At 41.7% G+C, this 20203-nt stretch overlaps 1 long non-coding RNA gene across 3 annotated transcripts in view; it reads right to left on the reverse strand.

Moving 5' to 3' along the window:
- LOC137096008 (uncharacterized) overlaps window positions 1-20203 on the reverse strand; it is a 259018-nt gene that overhangs the window by 112117 nt on the left and 126698 nt on the right. For 2 of the 3 annotated variants that reach the window (XR_010909124.1, XR_010909125.1), the window contains exon 3: window positions 15969-16094. This is a non-coding gene — a long non-coding RNA (uncharacterized lncRNA). The remainder of the gene's footprint in view (window positions 1-15968; window positions 16095-20203) is intronic. The other variant, XR_010909126.1, reaches the window with a different exon arrangement.

The raw sequence follows: 20203 nt of genomic DNA on the forward strand, positions 1-20203 counted from the left end.
AGCCAGTACATTTTGTAACTGAAGGAAAGAGGTCGTCCACATATGTGAGTCTTTCCTTCTGAAAGAACTCATCTGGCAACCACATTTATTTAATGTTCTTTCTCAGTTACAGCCCCTGCTGTGAATTACTCTATTACTGATTTTATCCAACAGTTTACTGTGCCAGTCAAACCAAACAAATACAGTGTTGGTTGCAAAGGCGTTATTATCAAAAAGGAGCTACACTGGGAGCTGTCGTGGCTGAGTGACATTGAAAACTCTGCAACTCATCTGGGTGCCAAAAGCTCGGTTTGAAATAATTTCAAAAGTTTGGACCTTGCTGCAGGCGACGAGCATTCGAAAATCTGGGCTGCAACCCAGTCCACAGTTCTATTTGCTTAAATCCCCTTGAAACCAGTGGGGTTTAAACACAATTAATTGTGGCCTGGATTGCCGCCTTGGCCCTCAAGACCAAAGGGAAGGCCATACTGGTGATTTACTTCATCATGGAAAATAAAAGCCTGTCCAAAGGATCTCTAAAGTTGTTTCCGGAGCAAGGTGTACAATCCATTTCTTTCCTCGTGAGGTCCTATTTTAGACAGTACACTAGGGGTACCTCCTCCTAAAACAGATTGTCCTTCCTTCCTTTTTTCCTCCCTCCTTCCCTCCCAATTCAAACTCATTCATATCCTACTCTGCACAAGATAGGCTTTTAAAGCGGCTTGCATGCCAATTAAAAAAAAGACAAAACAATTTCTGCCTTCAGGCTTAGCAATATTAAAAAGTCTGAGCACAATAGGAAAGAAGGAACACAGATGGGAAAGAAGAAAACGCAAGCAAAAGTTGTTAATATCATGAGGTGGAATGGTTGCTGGTTGATAGCTGGGAAGAGGGAAAGCCTAATGAAGCTGACTTCCTTGTAGACTTCCACTAGTGCAGCTATAGAGGCATGGCCTTATCATAAGTCTGGAAGCAAGCATTGCCCTAATTGTCTGCTGACTGGTGGTAAACAATCAGCCACTTCACTTGCTGGGCATGGAAACCAATTCAGCTAACATGTCTTATGGGTATACCTCTGGAATGACAGACTTGCCACGTTGTCACACTGGGGTTTTAATGTGGCCAGCCCCATTCTTCTGTTGCCTGAAGAACACTGGGAAATGTAGTTTAAGGCAGGGCCTTTTGAATACTCAGCTAGAAAAGCCCTTGCCTTCCCAAACTACATTTCCCAGAAATCTCCAAGTGCCAGAAGAACAGGGCTACCTGCATTAAAACCCCAGTGTGATAAAGTTTTTCAGATTCCACAGGAAGCCAGTGTGTGGTTCCTCTTCTTACTGGGGTGGGATGGAGCCACCTGCCTCTTGGCTGGACATGATCCCCATTGGCCATGCCCTCAGGATCCCATAAGGTGACCCTCAACTAAGTGCGATGAGAACCCAGGCTTCATGTACTCCAAACCAGCTGAATCTTAGTGCCATGAGATCAGAATAATCTTCCAAGAAGACAAGAAGCAATTGGAAAAGCTTACACGTTACGGAGGTTTATACATCGAACAAGACTCTGGCACAAGCCAGTAAAGGTGGTCCCAGTGGTGATCAGCACACTGGGCGCAGTGCCTAAAGACCTTGGCCTGCACTTAAACACAATCGGCGCTGACAAAATTACCATCTGTCAGCTGCAAAAGGCCATCCTACTTGTATCTGTACACATTATTCACCGATACATCATACAGTCCTAGACAGTTGGGAAGTGCCCAATGTGTGATCCAATATAAAAGCCAGCATAGTGATCTTGTTTCCTGTGTACTAATCTTGTTGTGTATCAAACAACAACAACAATAATAATGTGTAAAAGTGGGAATTCCAATATCAGTATGTCTTAATTTGTGTATAATGACACTATAGATTGGTGTGATAATGCTTTTCTGTATGTTAGGAGAACCGAAGATTCCTATTACAGCTGCCAAATTTTGATATTAGGAATACATTGGAAAAATAAATTATTGGAAAAGGAAACCATTAGGAAACTTTAGCCATTAAAACTGCCAATTTTACTCCCTCATTAAGAAATTGGGAATTATCTCCAAACGTATTACAGCATTAAAGAGTCTTCTACTTCAGACCAGAAGTCCACCTAATTCAGCATCTGTTTTCCACAAGCAGCCCACAAGTACCAGCTTGAGCAGTGGCCTGGTGAAACATATTTCAGGTTCTTTCACTGCTTTGCTACAGGTACATTAGGGGCTTTACGTCTGACAGTGCAGAAAGAAAAAATACACCCAATAATATAATCAGTTTCCAGCTGAAATTAAGGTAGAAGTTGGCAAAGTTACTTTTCTGGACTTTTTCCCAGTATGTTCTTGCTGGCATTGCCATGCTGTCATGGGGAATTCTGGAAGCTGTATCCCTGATAAGAAACTTTTCCAATCTCTAGATTAGAGAAAACGTAGGAACCAGCGTGGACAATGGGGCGAGGTGCATTTTGTTAACATTGTGGATACTGGTGATCAGGTCTTGCCCTTGCTGACTGCTGGAGTCAACATTTGGAAGGAACATGGAGGGCAGTACTGCCAGTCGTAGTCCGACGGAGGGGCAGTTGAGGCTCTGGTAGCTCTTCAGCAACAAAGCAGATCAATGACCGAGTGCTTGGCTTCCTAGCAAGCAGAAGTGAGTGTTTATGCTATTTGGTAGATTTCATATTCAAATTGCCTAGTTTTAAACCCTTTCCCTGAGCTCCTCTGGGAACCAACTTATCTTTCACCCTGTCGTGAATTTCATTGCCCTGCCATTGATGAGTCTTATTTCAGATAATATAATGCCGTCTTTGCGATCTGAGGATTTATACTGAGGCTGAGCCAATTGCTCTAGGCTCCTGCTGTTGTTTGCTTATTAATTGCAAAGGGCTTTCAAAACAGCAAGTGTTATTTTGGAAAGTTGCATGAGGATATATTTTTTTCATTCTTTCAAGCTTTGTTTTCAGAGCTCATTTTCTTCTGCCTGCTTATTTTCCCCAAAGAAGCAAGATCAGAAAAGCTGCTGGTAACTGAGAACCATCAAATGAAAAGCTTTCTATACTAGTAACTGCTGTCTATCATCTGAAAGCAGTTTTTAAAAACCCAAACAAAAACCCACCACAGATGCTTGCTGATAGCTAGAACATTTCTGACTTCAAAGCAGGTATCTGTACATGAAGTGACTATTGTCACATTAGCCCTCTTCTTTCCTTTTCTGCTTTCATCCCTCTAGATCAGTGGTTCCCAACCTGAGGCCTATGGAACACCAGTGGTCCACAAGAACTAAAATATAGTCCGTGGCCTCACTGTTACTACACTGTTGCAACTAGAGTGACTGGTCTCATGAAACCCACTTATAGCACCAAAGCTTATTAAATATGGTTTTCTGTGGGCAAGCAGATGGCAACTACTGGATGGCATATGTTCTGTATCAGAAATTAGAGCTGATGTGGTCTATCCAATGCAATGTTTTGAATCAGCACCCTAAATAAGCAAACCAAATCTAAATTTGACCCAAAACTGATTCATAACCCCTTTGTTACTAATGTTGGAGAGTGATCCCTGATCAAAGTGGTCCCTGGTTGTTGGAGCATGCATGAAATCAGTGTGTGTGTGTCAACTGTAAATTAAGATGCATGACACTGATTGGTCGGGCAATGCCCGGGGAGCAGGCTGAACCTGGGACTTTTGGTTACTGTTACATATTTGTTCAGGCTTGAGCTATACAGCTGCAGAGAGAGAAAAAGAGAGAAGCAGAGAGAGAGAGAGATGTTGGAGCGTGCTCTCGCTTCATGAGCTGCTGAAGGCTTTTATCCACATGGACAAAGAAAGACTATTTTAAATCTCTAATAAAAGGATATTATGTGAGTTGGTGCAACTGATCACATTGTACGAATGTTGTTCTGATTTAAGAAGAGGAAACTACTTGTTGCTTACTGGTCACCTGTGTGGCATATTTTCTTTCTCTGGCAAGACAGTGTGTGGGCTGATCAAACGTCAACTACACGTGGTTTATTTTACATTATGCCACATTGATCAAGTGGTCCCTGGTCAAAAAAGGTTGGGGACCACTGCTCTAGATTCCAGTGCTGCTGCTGACATTTATAAGGAGTGTCGGGCTGGAGAGATTTCAGGCAAGTACATCTGCTCACACCTAGGTACACCAGCTTGCCTAGGCTGAGCAGAGATGTGAATCCTGTCCCCTGGAGTCTTAGGGCCATGTTCTTATGTCCTGGTAATCTTGGATGGACAGGATAACAATGAACCTGGAACTGCTCCTGTGTTTATGGCCATGATGTCTTAAAATATCAAGATCTTCAACTTTCACATCTAGAAGTCTAATGATGTGTTGCTTGCCAAATACAATGCACTTCATTCTGCATCTTCCAAATAAAAATTGAAAAAATATCATAGACAGGAATTTCATTTTGAGAAAGAACCAAAACAGACTAGTCTACTATGCCTTTATTGTGAAGAGAAATATGGTATTTAATATGAAGCTCACTTTGACAAAACGATACCCACGTCCCAAAATAGTTATGCACATGGCGGTGTGAATGTTGAACATTTTGGCAAAAAAAACACACAAAGAAAGCCCAGCAAATTAATGCCAATACTGTGCCAGAACTTGCACTAGAAGGTAAATTTTTGCAACTCTTCTATGGTATTGGCAGATAACATCATTATACATGCTCCGAAACAAACTGCCCTGCAGGAATTCTTTGATCAGCTTCAAGAAGGTCAGCAATTCACTAATATACCCAGCTTGCCTCCAAAGGCAAACTATTGGAAGGCTGTGTTGTTGCACAATGAAAGCACACTAAGAGAAAGGGACTCCCCCTTTACTCACATGCTGCTACCCACTTCAAAAGCTCTCCGTCAAATCCTCTCCTCCCACCTAGGAAGAGATGATTTCTTGCCTTGGATGCCTTTGATGTTAGCATCGGTTTGCTAGCGAGCATACACAGAGCCAATTTAGATGAAGAGGGGTTCTCAAAATCCCCCACCCCAGCAAAGAAGACAACTGGTAGCAAACATCAAATTACTAATCCCGTTTTGTTTCTCAGGTGAACAGCAGGAGTGGAGGGTGCACTGTAAGAGAGAAACAACTTCCTTCCACTATAGCTCCCTTCTTTTGTGGCTTCCCAAGAGACTTGCTCACATGATGTGTGTGGACATAAGGGCAGGGGGAACATACCTCTGTCCATGTATTCACACAGAAGACTTTGAACAGAGCCTGAAGGGCAAATTGGGCAGGCCAAGACACAAAGGAACAGCTGCACAGATTAATATTCTTCCCAATACTTTCTGACATATCTTATTAAGACAGCATTCTTTTATTTACGTCTTAGTGAAGATAGGCTGCAGCCAACTTAGCAGTAGTGTGGGTATTTTGGGGACGGACACACACACACACACACATATATATATCAGTATTACACATTGTTCTTTGAAGAAGATAGCTTGATAAGTCTTGCAGGCAATGCTGATCTATACAACCATTTACTTCTGAGGCTGGGTTTTTAAAGCTGTCTTGAAGTTCACTTTGTTGTGCATTGTTTGACTGTCCCAAACTCCCACCACTCAATATAAGAAGTCACATGTATATATAACTCATATAGCTTCTATCTTTGTCTAGGTCTATATAACGTAGGGGAAATTAAGAGTTGGAAAGGATAGGGAAATGCCCAAGACTCTGAGAAAACCAAAGCCATATTTATTTGGCCTATGGAGTCCCACTGTCCAGTCATCTTCAACTTCGAAGCCATGTCTTGGTCACACTAGTATGTGACAGAGACTGAACCTAGGAATAGGAAAAATATGCAAAAATATTTTTCTTTCAACAGTGTTGCCAGCCAAGGTGGCACAATGGGTGAAACCCTTGTGCCAGCTCACCTGCTGTCCTGAAGGTCAGCAGTTTGAAATGGTGAGATGGGTTGAGCTCCCATCTGTCAGCCCCAGTTTCCTATGTGGGGACATGAGAGAAACCTCCCACAAGGATGGTAAAACATCAAAACATCCGGGTGTCCCCTGGGCAACGTCCTTGCAGATGGCCAATTCTCTAACACCAGAAGCGACTTGCAGTATGTTCTCAATTGGCTTCTGACACGATAAAAAAAGCATTTCCAGAACTCATGGGGAAAGACAGAATATAAAATCAGAAAATATAGCTAAGTAAATAAGTAAGTAGGTCAGGACATCCACAACAAAGGTTCTTTTTTCCATGTTCCAGGCTGCTTTGTTATCCTTTAGGTTATCAATTACAACAGAAGTCTATGCAGAAGAATGAAAAGTTACATAAGAAGCCCCCAGTTGTGCGCCGACGACCCATAAATGTAAACAAAGGACTTGTGTGGTTCTTAGGTATCAGGTCCTCAACAACAAAATTCACTCCTCTCTTCTCTCTCTTCCTCCTTGACATATGGTTCAGAATTTATATTTTTCGAGGTCTACAGTTACATTATTGACACAAAACAAACTGCTAAGTGTGGTTAGAGGCAGTCAAGTTTTATTTTATTTTGGTCCAAGAGGAGACATATAAACCTGAGTTGTGGCTCCAGAAAACAAGAATTATTCTTAATGAACTGTCAAGTAAATTCTGGCTGATAAACAATTTGGCAGACTCTACAACCCATACTATAACGCAGCACTGGGAAGCTGTTTTCCTAGATGAGTAATGAACTGCTGAGTGAAGAGTGGGGAATGATTACTTTGTTAATGTGAACGTGGATGCAAAGCACATATGAATACACGTGTGTTATGCACACACATATGGATGAATATATTAGAAGAGTGTACTGTACGTGTGTGAGAGCAGTTAAAGTGCTGCAAATGTGGAATGCAGCTGTGATATGCTTGGCATAACTAACAACTGAGTGTGTGCCTACAAAGATGGAATCAAACAACTTCTGAACAAGAAGGTTTAGGTCTGCCTGATTTCTGGTCATAAATCAGGGACGGACTATGTTACCTAAGCTGTTGGTGACTACAAAGGGACCCCTCTAACAGGTGCTGTGGAATATATGTGATCCAGCCAAAAGCCTCTTCAATCACACCATGTGTGCATGTGAGTTCACACTCATGTTACTCCCACTGCATTCACAATATGGCTTTATCTGAAGATCAACTTCTGCATGCGTAACATGATATTGCTACTGTGCTACAGGTGCATTTTGCATCTGCACGGTGGATTGTTCCAAAACACCCTCCTAACTATACCTACTTCTATAAGGAATGCTTATTTACTAATATTTTCTTAATTGCAATATTGGTAACGATGGCAGAGGAGTGCAGCCTGTGTTTTCTGAGTCTCTTTCCAGGACAGTGTTTCTCAACCTTCCTAATGTTGCAACCCCTTATTTATCTATTTATGTGTTTACTTCGGACATTTCTACTCCGTCCTTCTCACCCCCAGAGCGGGACTCAGGGCAGCTTCACAACAGGTAACCATTAGATGCCAAATACAAAATTATAAGATAAAATGCCACTCAAAATGTCAATTAAAACAATTATCCATTTAAAAGTACCGCCAGTTCAAAATCATAGTCCAAGGTCAATCCATTGCTGGTCACTTAAAATCGCACACATTCTAGTTGCTGCCTCTATTGCTCAAATGTTTGATGCTACAGCCAAGTTTTGTGTAGGATAGGAGGGAGGGGGCAGACCTGACTTCATTGGAGAGGGTGTTCCATAGCCAAGGGGCCACCACTGAGAAGGCCCTGTCTCTCATCCCCACCAGTCGTGCTTGTGAAGGTGGTGGGACCGAGAGCAGGGCCTCCCTGGATGATCTTAACCTACTAGATGGTTCATAGATGGAGATACGTTCAGACAGATAAACTGGACAAGAACCATTTAGGGCTTTATAGACTAAAGCCAGCACTTTGAATTGTGCTTGGAAGCAGTCTGGCAGCCACTGGAGTAACAGGGGGGTTGTATGCTCCCTGTATCCCGTACCGATGAGAAACCTGGCTGCCATCCATTGGACTAGTTGAAGCTTCCGAGCAGTCTTCAGAGGCAACCCCAAGTAAAGTGAGTTACAGTAATCTACTTGGGATGTAACTAGAGCATGCACTACTGTGTCCAAGTCAGACTTCCCAAGATACGGGCGCAGCTGGCGCACAAGTTTTAACTGTGCAAAAGCTCCCCTGGCCACTGCAGAGACCTGGGGTTCCAGGCTCAACTATTAGGATCACTCCCAAGCTGCGAACCTGTGTCTTCAGGGGGAGTGTAACCCCGCTAAACACAGGCTGTAACTCTATGCCCTGTTCGGCCTTATGACTGACCAGAAGTCCCTCTGTCTTGTCTGGATTCAGTTGCAATTTGTTAGCCCTCGTCCAGATGATCACAGCTGCCAAGCACTGGTTCAGGACATGAACAGCCTCCTTAGTAGCAGGTGAAAAGGAGTAATAGAGCTGAATATCATCTGCGTACAAATGGCATCTGTAAAGACGTATCAATGCCACCAATAAAAAGTAAAGTCGTGCGTTAATCCCACCAAATGGGATTACCAAAAATGTAAGAAAGTTCCTAGACTGCTATTAAATTAAACTGCCACCAATATGTTTAGAGACGCTGGTCTTAAAGTCTCTGTTTATCCCTATTTGCGTTGTGAGGTAACTTTGGTAGAGTGGAATGCACCGAAGTAAAATCAATGGAGGAGGCAGGTTTAAAATACAAAGAGAACAAGTTTATTGTTAAGCAGAGCGTATTGTTGCAATATTGAGATGTTGAGCTTGGCATATGCTTGATGGTTACAATATGGCTTGGTTGAGATACATTCAGGCTTTAGATGTTACAATCTTATAAACTCCTTCTACAGTGAAGTGCTTTAATATTTCAGTGTTCCTTGTTGTGAATATTCACACTGTTTGTCCTATACCGGATCAAACCACTGATCCCCAGTCTTCCACTACTGGCGATCCTAAAACCCCCTCTGTTAGATTCTTTTTCAATCAAGCAATCTAACGAGGTTTCACCTTCAGCTCCCTTGCTGAAGAAATATTCACAAATACTAAGAACTAACTGAATTTACACTGCTTCACACCACAGAGCCCTAACTGACTCTGCCCTCTTCTCAGGGTCTCTTCCTCCTGACTAAACTACTTTTCCAGAGTCCTATCTGACTCTGCTCCTCCTCTCAGGGTCTCATCCTCCTGACTGAAAATTAACTGTCACTTTCAAACCTTTTTCTCCTTAAGCTCCGCCCACCTCCTCTTCTGCCTTGTCACCATGGCAACCTATTTCTCACAGCTAGGCCATGACAACCAATGTAAAACATAAATTCAGTTTAAACACAGTATAATAAACACTTTATAATAAACATTTCTCTACAGCATCCAACCCCAAAACTCCGGATGATCTCTCCCAGCAGCTTCATGTAAATGTTAAACAACATGGGGGACAGTACTGATCCCTGCAAAACCCCACAAGTCAATGGTTGAGGCTCCATGGAGGTGTCCCCCAGCAACACCTTCTGGGAACGCCCCCTCTCCCAGGTTGGATTCTAGTACAGGACCTCCAAGCCCCATCTCTGTGAGGTGTCCTAAAAGGATACCGTGGTCTATGGTATTGAAGGCCACTGAGAGGTTCAGGAGAACCAACAGGGACACACCTACATCCAGAGAGCACTGTGTCCTGTTCCTTGCGGAGATCATCAACGAAGGTGACCAAGGCTGTTTCAGTTCCGTGTCCCAGACTAAAGCCAGACTGCGCTGGATCTAGAAAATCACTGTCAACCAAGAATCCCTGGAGTTGTAAGGCCCTTAATACAGTTTCTCATGTTGTGTTGACACCCAGCCATAAAATTATTTTCATTGCTACTTCATAACTGTAATTTTGCTACTGTTATGAATCGTAATGTAAATATCTGATATGCAGGATGTACTTTCATTCACTGGACCAATTTGGCACAAATACCCAATATGCCCAAATTTGAATACTGGTGGTGTTGGGGGGGGGGGGGCGGGATTGATTTTGCCATTTTGGAGTTGTAGTTGCTGAGATTTATAGTTCACCTACAATCAAAGAGCATTCTGAACCCCACCAACAATGGGATTGAACCAAACTAGGCACACAGAACTCCCATGACCAACAGAAAATACTGGAAGAGTCTGGTGAGCATTGACCTTGAGTTTTGGAGTTGTAGTTCACCTACATCCAGAGAGCACTGTGGACTCAAATAATGATAGATCTGGACCAAACTTGGCATGAATACTCAATATGCCCAATAGTGGAGTTTGGGGGGGGGGGGAGATAGGCCTTGACATTTGGGAGTTGTAGTTGCAGGGATTTATAGTTTACCTACAACCAAAGAGTATTCTGAACCCCAGCAACGATAGAATTGGGCCAAACTTCCCACACAGAATCCCCATGACCAATAACAAATACTGTGTTTTCTGATGGTGTTTAGCAACCCCTCTGACACTCCCCTCAGGAGTCTCAACCCCTAGGATGAGAAACGGTGGACTAACAGTTATCTTACACCAGAGTTTGGAAATACCACCTATTTATGAAGCAACTCAGGGAGTCCTCTGGCCATCACAGCTCCTACTTAGAGTTTGGAAAAGTTACTTTTTTCAAACACTATCCTATATAAAATTTGCATGGAAGCAAGTCCCAGTGAAATCAAAGCATTTTTGATTAATTAGATTTAGGCTTACACAGTAATACTACAACCCTATGAATAACTTCCTGGAAATAAGATACTTTGAGCCAATCAGGACGTATACTTGAGTTTTTAAGAATGTAACACTGTACAACTTTATTGTACAGCTATTTTTTTAAAGCAAAAATGCTGTTCTGTTCCATATGATTTAAAACTTCCTTGCTTTCCTGTACTGCTGTTATAAATTTATCATTACCTTCTTCTTCAAAGGATAACGAGGGGTTTTGTCAGCTAAAGAAATAAAATGGAAGTAGGATAAATAAGCGTGTGCCTAGCGTTTAGTTTGCAAAGGCAGGAGGAGCAGCAGCCATTCCCAGCAGTTTTCTGCAGGTGTTTGTGGGCCATGTGTGCCTGCTTCTGCATTTTCTTTAGCAAGGCCAAAGTGGGACTAGGGCCAGGAAAACTCCTGAAAGGAACCATGCCCGGCTACTTCCAGGAGACTGCCTCCACATAGCAGGTGAAAAAGAGGAGGCACAGCTGGAAACAGACTCCAGAGGTCTATATATGTAGCATGGAATGGTCATGCTTCAACGCAGTTAGGAAACTAACTTTTTCTGAACTCAGTCGCTTCCATTACTATTCGTAATGTCTCTCAAAGAATTCACTGCACTTTTGTTGACTGAATTGTTGTTGCCATGTGCCTTGATTTGGGACTTACAGCAATCCTAGTTTGACCCTATCCCAGTGTTTTCTTCCATTGGTTCATATTTTCTATTAGTTTTATTGAAAGGAAAATATGTTCTATAGTATTAATAATAATATTACCGTAATCATCATCTTGCCAAAAGATTAGTAAAGTGTCATTTAAAAATAACTTTTACAAGTTACCAAAATGTCACTTCTTACAATTTTATTATATTGTTACTCTTCATGTTACTTTTGAGATGTAATTTAACTACACCCTTAGGAGCGTAACTTTTACAAGTAACTAAAATGTCACTTCCTACAAATTTATTTTATTGGTACTCTTCATGTTATTTTTGAGATGTAATTTAACTACACCCTTAGGAGCGTAACTTTTACAAGTAACTAAAATGTCACTTCTTACACATTTGTTATATTGTTACTCTTCATGTTACTTTCGAGATGTAATTTATCTGTACCCTCAGGAGCGTAACTTTTTACAAGTAACTAAAATGTCACTTCTTACAAATTTGTTTTATTCTTACACTTCATATTATTTTTGAGGTGTAATTTAACTACACCCTCAGGAGCGTAATTTTTACAAGTAACTAAAATGCAACTGTGAATAGATCAATAGGTAACACTTCTGCGGGAAGGCAATGGCACTCCATGCAGTCATGCCGGCCACATGACCTTGGAGGTGTCTATGGACAACGCCGGCTCTTTGGCTTAGACATGGAGATGAGCACCAGCCCCCAGAGTTGGACACAACTAGACTTAATGTCAAGGGGAAACTTTTACCTTTGTCTTGTATAAATTTATCACTGGGTTAAAAACTAGTAACAAAAAATTTATAGAGAGATGGTTTATCTTATTTATTCTTGACATAACTGAAATGGTACAGATTTGGACAAAGGTATTCCCAGGAAGCTCAGTAATTAAATGGAAATTTGTGTCTGGGTGACCCTTAGAGAAATCCAATCCCACATTGCTTCTGTCTCTGCTATTTAATCCATTACAGTTGTGCAATGAAATAATATCACAATTTATATGAGCAACTTATCTATCATAAAAACTAACCAACTGACAACAGCGTCTATAAATCCACAAATCACTATTTTCTTAAAAGATAGGGTACTTTGGAGTCGAATAACATAGCAGTCAAAACACAGCACATTGAGGTTTTTCTTTTCAATTTTTTTGCTTAATCTTTTACTCTGAGCTTTGCAAAAGTCCTTTACACTTCAAGATCTAAAAAGAGTGTAGGCTGGGTATGTGGTAAGGGGAAGAAAAAGATGTTATCATAAAAAAAGCTGAGTGATTTCATCTTTTCTAGAATCTGACCCTATCTTTCTAATTTCAATGTATCCTGTAGGAAAAAAGGCATTTTGGGGATTCTAGCTGGGATAGGGAAAGGCTCCATGATCTGTGGAGGAGGCCCTGCTCTTGTTCCCACCCCCATCTCATGCGCGGTTGGTGGGAACAAGAGAGGGGGCCTTCTTGATGATTTCTCCCCACCTCTGGAACTCCCTCCCTATAGAACTAGAAATGGCACCTTCCCTCCTCTCCTTTAAAAAGTTTTAAAAAAACCCACCTAGATACTCTAGCTTCCAGTGAGGAGGAAGATTAATACATCTTTATGCATGCCTCATCTGTTTGTTGGACACTCATCTTCACTCGTAGGAAGTTGCATCACATTAATACTTTTAGTGTGATTTTTTAAAGATTTTTAAAAACTTGTCATGTTGTGAATGTTTGTGATGTATCATGTCTGTTTATTTAAGTTGTTATTTTATAATTTTATTAAGTCTGTTAAGTCTGTGAGAGCTGTTCAGGAGTGGAACTCTCTGCCCCGGAGTGTGGTGGAGGCTCCTTCTTTGGAAGCTTTTAAGCAGAGGCTGGATGGCCATCTGTCAGGGGTGATTTGAATGCAATATTCCTGCTTCTTGGCAGGGGGTTGGACTGGATGGCCCATGAGGTATCTTCCAACTCTTTGATTCTATGATTCTATGATTCTACTCATTGTTTGCTTTATAATTTCTTATTTTGACACTGAATGTTTGCCATTGTGATTGTTTTGTTGGAAACTGCTGAGTCCCCTCAGGGAGATTGGGGGTGGGGGGTGGGGGTTATAAATAAATAATAATTATTATTATTTTTATTTGAAATACAACAAAATTAGTACACAGCAAACAAGATAACTATGCTGGCTGTTGTATTGGATCACACATTGGACACTTCCCAAATGTCTAGGGCAATGTGATGTATTGGTGAATAATGCGTGCAGATCCTAGTAACGTGACCTTTTGCAGCTGACAGATGGTACTTTCGTCAGCGCTGATTGTGTTTAAGTGCAGGCCAAGGTCTTTAGGCACTGCACCCAGTGTGCCGATCACCACTGGGACCACCTTTACTGGCTTGTGCCACAGTCTTTGCAGTTCGATTTTTAAATCCTCATATCGTGTCAGCTTTTCCAGTTGTTTCTCTTCAATCTTGGTATCACCTGGGATTGCAACATCGACGATCCATACTTGGTTTTTTAACACGATTTTGAGGTCAGGAGTATTGTGCTCCAAAACTCAGTCAGTCTGAATTCGGAAGTCCCAGAGTAGTTTGACGTGTTCATTATCTATAACTTTTTCAGGCTTGTGATCCCACCAGTTCTTTGTTGCAGGCAGATGGTATTTGTGGCACAAATTCCAATGAATCATCTGAGCAACAGTGTTATGCCTCTGTGCAATCTTCTTGCAGCAGCTGAGGATGATATCTCTTGTTTCATCTGCTTCCTGCAGAGTCTACACTTATTGTTGTTGCTGTTATTATTATTATTATTATTATTATTATTATTATTTATTTTGAAATTGACTAGCAGTGGCTGCATTTCCTACCCTTGGTTTATACTCGAGTCAATCCATTTCCCCAGTTTTTTGTGGTAAAATTAAGTGCCTTGGCTTATATTTGGGTCGGCTTATACTCAAGTATATACGGTAGTCTTCTTTAAAAATAACATCTCAGGTTTACTAACAAACTTCTTGCATATGTTCAGCATAGTAGTCCATAGTCCAATGTCTTTAAGTACTCACTGAAGTCTATAAGTCATACTTCTCTACTGAAGTCCCAACAGCAACATGCATCCACCTCCACTGAGGTCTGATGCAAAAACCGAATCCAAAACGGAGTCCTGTGTCTGAAGCCCATCCCATACCAAAGAGATGCAGTCAAACTGGCAAACCAAAATATGCATACAATATGGGTTAACAATTATACACATTTACAAACAGTTAGTGGAAGCTTGGAAGCTTGTTATTTCCAACAATTAAAACGTGCTAAGTGAACTAATCCATATCACATAACCACGATCATAACATCTCAAAGTCCTTATTTACAAACATGGGGATAGTTGATTCACAACAATGCTGAGAGAACAACCTTGAAACAGCTTTTCTGAACTATCCTCAAGACAGGTGCATGCCTTTAGTTGCTCCCTCTCAGCTAAACAACACTTTCTGACCTTTGCTCATATTGTATGAAGGCTTGAAAATATTGATGTGGACGATAATTTGCCGCCAGTATGGAAATCTGGGTATTAGTTCATTAGTTTATCACTTTGATGTAGCTGACAAAATAAATCTTTTACACTGATCATGAATAACACATTGTGATCATTTAAATTTTTAAAAAATCTATTATAATTGATTAAAAGGGTCCCAAATGCCCCACAACACCCCCAATTAAAAGTGAAACACAGAAAATAATGAGTAACATGAACTCCTAGTCATTATTCAGTCCTTGAATACTGATGATTTTAACCAATTCAATTACGACTTTTAAACTAATAGTTTAAATTAGTTAGGTGTAACTAATTAAGCTCAACTAATTATTTTCAAATGACATCATGGACACTATCATAGGTAAAGGTAAAGGTTTTCCCCTGACATTAAGTCCAGTCGTGTCCGACTCTGGAGGTTGGTGCTCATCTCAATTTCTAAGCCGAAGAGCTGGCATTGTCCATAGACACCTCCAAGGTCATGTAGCCAGCATGACTGAATGGAGTGCCATTACCTTCCCGCTATTGATCTACTCACATTTGCATGTTTTTGAACTGCTAAGTTGGCAGAAGCTGGGGCTGACAGCGGGAGCTCACCCCGCTCCCCGGATTTGGACCTGCAACCTTTTGGTCATCAAGTTCAGCAGCTCAGCGCTTTAACCCAGTGTCACTGGGGGCTCACTGAAGACTATTGAGATTGTATCTATTGCATATTTCCATTTTGCATCAGCAGGACAAATAAATATCTGCATGCAAGAGAGAGTGTGAAAATAAAAATAAAAAGCAAGCTACTGTCATCTGAATCATGGCATGTAATTTCTGCAACTTTCCAAAATAGAGCTCATGCTCCCAGACTTTAACGCAAGCTGACGCAATATCCCTGAGTACTCACTAGTCAAGGACATAGCTGAGATAATGCATGGGGTGACCTCATTCTATTATATTAGCACACCACTGAAATTGTACCATTAGTAACAAGATTGGCCGTTTCCTCCAGAGAAATTAGGCCCCCTTTTCTGTTGCTGATTGACACACCATCTGTGTTATTTGAGCAAGAAAAAAACAACTGTTATGTTCCCAACATTGCTGTGTTCACATGTACCTTCACACACTTAGTGGTATTTTTAGATATGTGGAAGTACCTTTTTCAAATATGAGCTGTTCCCAGGCATTGAGAAAGAAGTCACTTTGTCTGGACGAAAGCATGTTGGTTTTGAGGCTGCATGATGCAAGGAGAGGCAATCGGGCTGTGCATCGTCTGGAAAATGCTGAAAATCAGAAAAGGAATAAACAATAATTAAAGCAGCAGGAAAACCTTGCTAGCAAATCCAAATTTTTGGAGTATGACGATGACATCATGCAGTTTACAGCTCACTAAGAGCTTGTTCACAACAAATCCTAAACACACAACAAAGTGTTCATTCAAGAGCAAATTGCAACTAATCCCAGCTCTCAATACACGGATATGATAAGGTAAGGTAAAGGCTTCCCCTTGACATTAAGTCTAGTCATGTCTCGAGGGTGATGCTCATCTCCATTTGTAAGCCAAAGAGCCGGCATTGTCCATAGAAACCTCCAAGGTCAAGTGACCAGCATGACTGCATGAAGCACTATTACCTTCTTGCCGGAGTGGTACCTATTCATCTACTCACATTTGCATGTTTTCAAACTGCTAGATTAGAAGAAGCTGGGGTTAACATCGGGAGCTCATACAACTCCCCAGATTCGAAACTGCGACCTTTTGGTTAGCAAGTTCAGCAGCTCAGTGGTTTAACCCACTGTGCCAATGGGGGCTCCCTATATATGGTTAGCCCATATTAAAAATGGCCACTGTTGGTCCACTCCACAAATGGCAGTAGTGCTGCTGGATGCCACTTGGGGCGAAAAAGCAAGTGAGGAAGCTATTGTCCTCCCAACCCTGCTATATGCCTGCAAAACCTGGACTGTCTACTCCTGGAACAATTCCATCAGCGCTGCCTCTGGAAAATCCTGCAAATCTCTTGGGAAGACAAGTGGACAAACATCAGCGTGCTAGAAGAAGCAAAGACCACCAGCATTGAAGCGATGGTCCTCTGCCATCAACTCTGCTGAACCGGCCACGTTGTCTGGATGCCCGACCACTGTCTGTCTCCCAAAGCAGTTGCTCTACTCCGAACTCAAGAATGGAAAATGGAATGTTGGTGGACAGGCAAAGAGATTCAAAGATGGACTCAAAACCAACCTTAAAATCTCTGGCATAGACACTGAGAACTGGGAAGCCCTGGCCCTTGGAGGTCAGCTGCGAGAAACGTGCCAGGAGGAAGGCACATCAAGCCAATCCTGACCTGGGCCACCTTCCACCTGGAAACCAATGCCCTCACTGTGGGAGAAGATGCAGATCAAGAATAGGGATCCACAGCCACCTACGGATCCACAAGAATACTGATCCTGGAAGACTATCCTACTCGTCCAACATCATGCTGCCTATTACTCCTATTTCGGTATTTGTGTGTGGGGGGGGGGGGGGGAGAGAAAACAGAAAATTGGCAGTATTCACCAAGAGACCAAATATAAACTGTTTTAAAGCATAGTTTATGGCATGTATTTACAATCCTTTAAGAACTTAAAATGCTCAACAAAAAATTAATAAGGGAAGAGGATGTTTAGCACTCCCCTGCTTACATTTAATTGCTTCTCCCCTGATGCTATTATGCCCTCTGATAGTGGTTCTTGTGTGCCTCCATGTCTTTTTTTGACTTAAGGCAACTGTTTCCTGGCAGGATTTGTTCAGAGGGGGTGGGGTTCGTTATTGCCTTCCTCCAAGGCTGTGAAAAGGTGACTTGCTCAAAGTCACCAAGTGGGTTTCTGTCACTGAGCGAGGAGGCTCCACAGAAGGAGCCTCCACCACACTCCAGGGCAGAGAGTTCCACTGCTGAACAGCTCTCACAGTGAGGAAGTTCTTCCTAATGTTCAGGTGGAATCTCCTTTCCTGTAGTTTGAAGTCATTGTTCCGCATCCTAGTCTCCAGGGCAGCAGAAAACATGCCTCCCCCCTCCCCTGTGACTTCCCCTCACATATTTATACGTGGCCCTCATCATGTTTCCTCTCAGCCTTCTCTTCTGAAGGCTAAAGATGCCTAGCGCTTTAAGCCACTCCTCATAGGGCTTGTTCTCCAGACTCTTGATCATTTTGGTTGCCCTTCCAGTTTGTCAACATCTCCCTTCAATTGTGGTGCCCAGAATTGGATACAGTATTCCAGGTGTGGTCTAATCAAGGCTGAATACAGGAGTAGCATGACTTCCCTGGATCTTGACACTATACTCCTATTGATGCAGGCCAAAATCCCATTGGCCTTTTTTTTTGCCACCACATGGAATTGTTGGCTCATATTTAACTTGTTGTCCACAAGGACTCCCAAGATCTTTTTCACACATACTTCTGTCGAGCCAGGCATTCCTAATTCTGTATCTTTGCATTTCATTTTTTCTTCCTAAGTAGAGTATCTTGCATTTGTCCCTGATGAACTTCATATTGTGAGTTTTGGCTCATCTCTCTAATCTGTTCAGATCATTTTGAATTCTGCTCCTGTCTTCTGGAGTATTGGCTATACCTCCAATACCCCAGATTTTGTGTCATTTGCAAACTGGATGATCATGCCTTCTGATTGCTACTGTTGATTTTATGTTAACGTGTTTGTTTTATTTGTCATCTTTGGGCTTGTCTTTTTGTAAGCCACCCCGAGTCCCCTCGGGGAGATGGTGGTGGGGTATAAAGATAAAGTTATTATATTACTAGCCATCCCCTGCCACGGGTTTCTGTGGCCCAGTCTGGTGATCTGGAAGATAAAGTAATGGTTTCTAATATATGTAATTCCTTTATGCTTGTGGGTAAACAGTATTCCTTGTTGTTTCTATGTCAGTGTTGATGTGGAGATTGTCTGGTTTGCCTAATCTGAAACATGTGACATATAATTGTCCTGCTTTAGGGGTCCCTTCCAAATCTGTGATACTATATCTCTGTGTGTGAATCATATATATCTATCTATATCTATGGCTGGATGGCTCTTCAGCAGGAGGGCTTTGGTTACATTTTCTTGCCCTGGTGAAAGGAGTTGGACTGGATGGTCTTAAGTATGGTGGTTCTGTGTGGGAAGTTTGCCCCAATTCTGTCGTTCGTGGGGTTCAGAATGCTCTTTGATTGTTGGTGAACTATAAATCCCAGAAACTACAACTCCCAAATGTCAGAGTATTTCCCCCAAACTCCACCAGTATTCACATTTGGACAAATTGAGGATTCGTGCCAAGTTTGGTCCAGATCCATCATTGTTTGAGTCCAAAGTGCCCTCTGGATGTAGGTGAACTACAACTCCCAAACTCAAGGTCAATGCCCACCAAACCCTTCTAGTATTTTCTATTGGTCATGGGAGTCCTGTATCTCAAAATTGGTTCAATTCCATCATTGGTTGAGTTCAGAATGCTGTTTGATTGTAGGTGTACTATAAATCCCAGCAACTACAACTCCCAAATGACAAAATCATTTTTTTAAGTGAAGAACATACATTGGGTTGTTAGGTGTCTTGTGTCCAAATTTGGTGTCAATTCCTCTAGTGGTTTTTGAGTTCTGTTAACCCCCCAAACGAACATTACATGTTTATTTATATAGATTATTATTATTTATTATCTTTGAAGAGATCTGATCACTGATTTTCCTGCTTGAACACTACTTTAGCCTCTCAAGACTCAAGATTGTTACACCTAAGTGAGATGAAGAAAAAGCTCGCTTTGTGTTTGCAAATCTCTTTTGTTCAGCACTTCAAGTTCTTAAAGGGCTGTAAACATATGCCATAAACTAAGCCTGCATTAATAAAAAAAACCTCTTTCAGATTGGCTTTAACGATGAATGAAACCTTTTCCTTTCTTTCTCTTGACTGCCTTTCCTCGTCTCCCTTCCATGACAGAGAATGAAAGGGGATGGGGTTGGACGAGGGAACGCTGCTCACGGAAAAATACATTTTAGGCGAATCCTTGCCAGGAAACCATATGCACATCTGCTCTTAACGGGTTTCAGCTGAAACTACTGAAAATATACATGGGTCTATTTATATGGAACAGCTTGTATACATGATAAGATTACAATTTGGAGGATAACAATGGACTTAACTATGGAAAAAGTAAGCCTTTAAAAACTCCTTTTCCACACATGTCCATAACATTTTACCACATATGTTGTTGAGGGAGGACCAAAATTTGTTAGGAATTAGGAAAATCTCAGCATTTCCAGATTAGCAGCAAACAAACTCAAGATGTTCCAGTGTGTTTCTGCCAGTGCTTAACTCCTTACTTTATTGCAGAATTCCTAGCAAGTGACAACTTTGATCAGCCTGGAAAAACCATAGAAG

Source organism: Anolis sagrei, chromosome 1, assembly GCF_037176765.1.
Source record: "Anolis sagrei isolate rAnoSag1 chromosome 1, rAnoSag1.mat, whole genome shotgun sequence".
Classification (NCBI taxonomy): Eukaryota; Metazoa; Chordata; class Lepidosauria; order Squamata; family Dactyloidae; genus Anolis; species Anolis sagrei.